At 33.5% G+C, this 7,012-nt stretch overlaps 1 pseudogene; it reads right to left on the bottom strand.

The window, feature by feature from the left end:
• Positions 1 to 739: 739 nt before the first annotated feature.
• Positions 740 to 1,980, bottom strand: LOC115229113 (annotated as a pseudogene).
• Positions 1,981 to 7,012: the final 5,032 nt, after the last annotated feature.

A 7,012-nucleotide genomic window follows, 5' to 3' on the forward strand; every position in this document is an offset into this window, starting at 1 on the left:
AGAGTGAATACTTCGCTTGACGACTTGAAGGCAAACTCGGCTGAGACAATCGGCTCTCTGATCAAACAGAGAATAAAGGCTCTCGTGAATGATAGATAATTCAAGGTTTTTAAAATGGTCAACAATGCGAAAAGGCTATGTTAAGTCTGATGAAAAGACCTTTTTCCTTAAACACATAACTTGTTTTAAAATCTTATTTACTTCTATCAAAAAAGAAAGTGCCAAATGATGAGATGGTAAAAAATAGCTTGAGGTAATAGTATTTAATTACAGGGCATGCTAAATTGAGGTGATTTTGTTATAAATAATAAGTGGGCATTAAATTGTTTGATTACTTTATTTAAACTACTTGGTAAAAGTCGATCTAATTAGTTAATTATGTATTCAACATGCTAAATTCATTTTTCACAGAATTCCTAAATATTCTGACGCATCCTCTTGAATTAAAGAAGGTTAATCACCAACACAGCTGAGTCGTTTGATCCTAATTGTAGTGATCGGAACCTCAAGATAAAATCTACGCGTTTCCTTTATCAGAACGAATTGAATATTTTGTAAGAAAAGTAAAAAAAGGCAGTACCAGATGTAATTGTGGTTGATATTGGTGATTGTAATTTGATTGTATTTCTCAAGTGGTTGAAGAAATTTTGGCAAAAATAAAAGAACTAATATCTAATATCAAAGAATAAAAATCAAAAATCTTTATTAATATCCGAGAAAGTGAATTTAAGAATTTTAGTATTAATAAGTAAGGAACGAGAGGTTAGAAGCATTTTCTATGGACGATGGAAGGACCAGACTCGTCATATTCATCTTTGGAAATCCACATTTGCTGGAATGTCGAGAGAGAGGCCAAAATAGATCCGCCAATCCAAACAGAGTATTTTCTTTCGGGTGGGGCAACTACTTTAATTTTTATTGTGGGTGGAGCCAATGCGGTAAGGTCTTTGGTAATTCTACTATCAATTCCTGGGTACATAGTACTTCCACCGGAGAGTACAACATTACCGTAGAAATCTTTTCGAACGTCAATGTCGCACTTCATTATGGTTGAATGGAGTGCATCTACGACTCCCTGTCCTTCCATTCCGATCAGAGATGGCTGGAACAAAGCCTCGGGAGCACGGAAGCGCTCATTCCCAACCATCACAACCTGTCCATCAGGGAGTTCGTATGATTTTTCTCCTGCCGAAGAGCCTTGGAACTCTTGCATTTCCTTTGGGAAATCAAGAGCAATGTATGTGAGCTTTTCCTTCATATCACGGACAATTTCCAGCTCAGCAGAGGTTGTATAGGATTGTCCTCTTTCGGTAAGGATCTAAAATTGAAAAACTTCATTCTTACTGTGGATAGGTAGATGGTAATGTCTCGGCCAGCCAAGTCAATTCTCTGGATTGCATGCGGCAAAGCGTAGCCCTCATAGATTGGTACAGTGTGAGTCACACCGTCTCCAGAGTCCAACACAATCCCAGTAGTTCTTCCAGAGGCGTACAGTGACAGAACCGCTTGAATGGCCACGTACATTGCAGGACAGTTGAAGGTTTCAAACATAATTTGGGTCATTTTTTCACGATTGGCCTATTTTGTGCTCATCGAGACAATTACTCACTTTTGGATTAAGAGGAGCCTCAGTGAGTAAAACTGGGTGCTCTTCTGGGGCTACTCTCAGCTCGTTGTAGAAAGTATGATGCCAGATCTTCTCCATGTCATCCCAGTTGGTCACGATTCCGTGCTCAATGGGATATTTGAGAGTAAGAATCCCTCTTTTCGTCTGTGCCTCATCTCCAACATAGCTGTCCTTCTGTCCCATTCCAACCATAACTCCCTAGATGGAAATATCAATATTTTATAATTTACCTGATGTTTAGGTCTTCCAACAAGAGAAGGAAAGACTGCACGGGGTGCATCATCCCCAGCAAAACCAGCTTTACACATACCAGAGCCGTTGTCAACAACCAATGCGTTTGTTTCTTCGTCCATTTCTCAACAGTTTTCGAGTTTAACGTCAAACAGGTATTTATATTCGGATATTCGAGAGCCATAATTGGAAATTGCATTAATTTATTCAAATGATAATCATTGATCTATTTTATAAATTTTGAAATTTCTCCAGCATGATCATTTTTGCACATTTGAAGGGGTATATTGAGCCATTTCTATATATAATTAGTTACTTTATTAAAAAATAAACATTATTGCGCTTAAAAGTACTCGGTCCCTATTTTAGAATATGAAAAGAAATTCTAACTTTAAGGAAATGAATTAATTATAAGGAAATGGAACTTGTTTGAAATTCATTTCCCTATTACTTGAATAATTAAGAACATTCAAAAATTATTTAATCAGCTTTTTTTTGTACACAAATTTCTATTTATATCAAGTGACAACTCAATCCTCCCCTTTTCATGTTTAGTGAATAAAAACTACATAAAAATAGCGATATGTATTGAGTAGCAGATGACGTGGTAGATAAAATTTTTGATGACAATGTGAATAACAAAAATAATACGGATTCTTTAAATTATATGAGTAAAAATTCGATATTGGTTAGCTTCGATAGAAGAATAACTGTTAAAAATACAAAACAAGCATTCAGATCTTGAAAATAGTAAATAGGGCGAAGTAAATGATGTTTCTGAATAAAATCTCGTACGAGGTTCTACTCATAACACTTGTAAACACCTTGTTGTTAAGGACCACTTATATAAATATTTCCAAGTCATCTGATAAGTTCTCGGAGATTTACTGGTTTTTTGTGGTTTATTAGAAGTCTGACGACGAGAATGTTTAAGTAGTGCATACTGCAGTTGTCCCCGGACGAATGGTTCGTGAATAAAAAGAGTATAAAAATATGTTTTTTGAAAGTGTGCAGAAAAAGACTAAAAATCACTACGGAAGGTCCATTTCTTTTGATTCATAATTGGTAGAGTTAGGGAATAATCAGTTGATTCCTTTAATTTTCAGAAGAGCCTTTCAGGAAAAGAGAACGTGACAGTAGGCCTTATTTTTCTGACTGCTATAATATCTCAACCTAGTTAAAACAATTAGTTAGACATAACATGTACAAATTGATAATCGTATGTCTGAGGATTTTATTGACGTAAAATTACTATTGGATGGCCATATGGTACACGAATAAACGCTCCTACTCATCTAATGAAAACATGAAACACGTTTTTATCAGACAGGAGACGTTCTTTGAGGATTCTGTAATCTTTTCTAGGTAAATTAATAATAAATTAGCAGATGATTGAAACAAAAATTATTTGTAAGATTTCACTGGATTTTAATTTCCTAAAAGAAGTGTAAATTGAATTATTAATTTCAATTTGTGATTAGAGACAATTAGATTAAGCATTGATAGTTAGTTACTATAATTAGAGATCCATCTAGTTTGGATTCATTTTATTCTCATTCAAATTTTTATTGTCTAAATAAATCATAGAATTTATTTTAATGCTATTCAGATTTTTGGGAGTTTCATTCGAAGTGTTGTTTTGGTTATTTTGAACAGGATCTTGCTAATAAAATATATATAAACCTAAAGCTTCACACAAAAATTCAAATTTATATTCACACTTTATATCACTCCATAATCCATTTGGCTGAACCGATACAATACAATCTTCGTTATTCCAATTATTTGGTTCACCTGTCCTCCAGTTAAAAAACGTCTTATAAATTAAACATTTTTAGTACCTGCCTATTTCCATAGGAATCTCTGTAGTCTCCTTCTGTCACAATGTCATTAACTCCTATTAAAAAATTGAGTTTTTTTGTTGTAACGAAGTTTTCTGAGTATACAAATAAAGTATACCCAATATATATTGATTAATAAGTTTATTGTCAACGATAGCCAATGTTCCATTCTTTTTTTTGCAATACTTCATAGCGTTTTGATAGTTCATTGCAGTTGATACAAATGTGTAACATTTTTTATTAAAACAGTCTTAATGATAGTGATTAGATCAATGAAATTACTTCCTGATGACACGAAACTAATAATTGAGAAGATAAACCACATGTGTAATAAATGTATTATTAGACCTATTTATATGATATTTGCGCCATATGGAAATTTTTGGGTCGAGATTTATTGACATCTATTCAAATTGTTATTTCGATTGGTTAAAATTTTCGAGAATTGACTTTTAAGGCTGATATAGCCTCATATATTAATAGTTATGTTGAAATACAATCTATTTTTTACCATTCTTGTTTGAGGAATTTTGTTGACATTTTAAAAATTCTAAGATATTTAATTTACAAATAAGATATTTAATTTAAAATTCTAAGATACTGTTCTTTCTCAAATAAACGAACAGAGGAAATCTTTTGCTGTGGATGATTGCGTCGCCGTATGGGAAAAGCTGGGATTGCCATTGCCATCTGATGTGACCTGCCAATCGGAGTGGACGTCGAAAGTCCACGCCAATACGTTTTCATGCCTAAAGGAAACCATGGACCAGAGAAGGTTGGCTTGTTTACAAGCGGGCAGCCAGCCCCTAAGCGGCGCGTGGCTAAACTGTTACCCTTGTAATACAACTGGCTGCCTTCTTAACGATGAAGTCGTAAGAATTGGAGTTTGTCTGCGCCTCGGTCTACGCGTTTATGAAAAACACCAATGCCGGTGCGGCGTGTGGACTGACGAGTTTGTCGAAACGGAATTGGACGTTCCTCACGGCATTCCGAACTGAACCAGATCATCTGTCGATCTCTTCGAACTGCGGGATTCTACACACAATTGGAACCTGCAGGGATTTTTGTAGAGGACGGCAGAAGACCCGATGGGATGACCACATTTCCATTCCAGAGGGGAAAGTGTCTGGTTTGGGACGTCACGTGTGTTAACACCTTTTCTAATCAGAATATCAAATTATACATCGAGAATTCTGGAGCCCCGTCTGAACGGGCTGAGAAAAGAAAAGCTTAGAAATACGCTGGAATTGGGAATGGGAGAGTGTTTGTCCCCCTGGCTGTTGAGACGTCAGGAATACAGGGGCCTTCTACTCGGACCCTACTCCAGCGTATTGCCTCATTAATCGAAAGGGTTACCGGCGACCCGTGTGAGCACCGGTATTTAATCGAAAGAATATCTATAGCCATAGTCAGAGGCAATACTCTGGCTATCTGCCAATGACTATTTCTCTTTTGATTTGAAATAAATTAATGTAAAATTTACAAATCTACTTTGAAACAAATTAATTTCCTTTTTCAAATTGGCCACAATTTTTTAATTTATTTTTTTAATTATGAAACAACGCAAATTATAAACTACAAGGACAATGATAGTATTTTGTGTCAGATTTTGGCTGACAGATTCTCACATTTATTCCGCAAGACGGTCTCGAGAAAAACGATTATAATCTCCTGCTTAACAAAGACTCTATTTTACGGGATTCGAAAATTTTATTTTGATTATATTTAAACGTATTTATTTTAATTTTTCTAAGTATTTATTTTTTTTCAAATTGGCCATAAAATTTTCATGTATCAAAATTGCCAATTTGCGAGAATTCACTGTAATTGATCTTCTTGCTTTTGAAATGGAAAGAAAACAACACACGTTTATTCCAAAGGAAATGGTCAGAAAAAATATCGATCAAATATTTTTCCACACTTTAACACAATAAAAGAGTATTTTTCAATAATCAAATCGATATATCATGACATGGTTTCCCGAAAAAAAACATTTTGAGAAATCATTATTATTTAGATTTTTACCTCAATGAGAGAGCCAATTTTTCTCAGAATAGAATAAATAATTAATAATTTAAAAGACACAAAATATCAGATCAGTTAATTTTTAAAGATGAAGAGATAATATGCATAAAATACAAAAACCAAAGATTACGCTTTTTCTCAAAGAAAAAAATGTATGATAATCGTTAAATTATTAATTTAGACTGAACTCATTTTCAAATTTCGCAGTTGTAAAACTTGTCAAAAAGAAATTAGTAGAGAAAATACGAAAAAATTAAAGAATATTTTTTTCGCGATTTTTAATTAAAAGAAAACATAAAATCGATTTTTATGATTGGTCATGAATAAAATCCTGTTTTTAAAAGAAAACCTCAAAAGAGTGTGGAATGTAATAAAATACGTTAGTGATTGGAAAAAATTGGTTGTGTGTTTTCCCGAGTTTTGGTAAAATTCATGTTTGTTGGTGAAAAATATAATAATCGACTTAATTTTATTATCAGGTTATTTTTAATTAGTTATCAGGTATTTTCATTTGATTTTTAAAAATTTTTTATCCAACCCGTGACTCAGATTACGAATAATAATAACTCCTGAAATTTTTTTGTAATTTGTGTAACAATTTGAAATAATTACAAAAAAGTTTATTTGTAAAATTCGAAAATTTTGCTTTGTCGTAGAATTAAAATTACTTTTTAGTAGTTTTGGCTGAAGTTAATTTAGAACGACGACAAGGTGAACCGCGGAAATGATTGGGCGAATAGGAACGCGTGGAGCAGTGGAAAGGATTGTGAAAATGATTTAAGCTATTTAAAAAAGAAGCGAAACAAATGATAAATTAATGTAAGATAGCAATGTCAAGTCTTTCTTGATTCTTCGCTGATTGTGCTCATGTACTCCAAAATATCTGTTGTAAATGGATTTAGCTTGGGTCGAACGTTTCGTAATCTTTGGATAACATCAATGCTATAATTCCTGTTGCAACGCTTAAACAGTTATAATTCATGAATTAACTTTCTTGATCATCTTGTCCCTTAGAATGGTGGTGTATTTTTCATTATTTTCTCCTCCGAAGGCTACATCTTTTTCAATTTCTTCAAAACTATTACTTATATGACAGATGCTGACTTTTTGTTTGATTTTGATGAAAATCTTGACTTAATTTTAACTTTGCTTTGAAAAGATTGAATTCTCTGATCGGCCAAATATGTGACGGCATCTGTCAAATTCATTTTTGAGTTTATTTTGAAAAGATATTTCTCTCGCGTAAGGGGTGCTTCTCTCTGGAAGAATGGGGCAATGTAGTAGTAGT

Source organism: Octopus sinensis, unplaced genomic scaffold, assembly GCF_006345805.1.
Source record: "Octopus sinensis unplaced genomic scaffold, ASM634580v1 Contig11875, whole genome shotgun sequence".
In the NCBI taxonomy this organism is placed as follows: domain Eukaryota; kingdom Metazoa; phylum Mollusca; class Cephalopoda; order Octopoda; family Octopodidae; genus Octopus; species Octopus sinensis.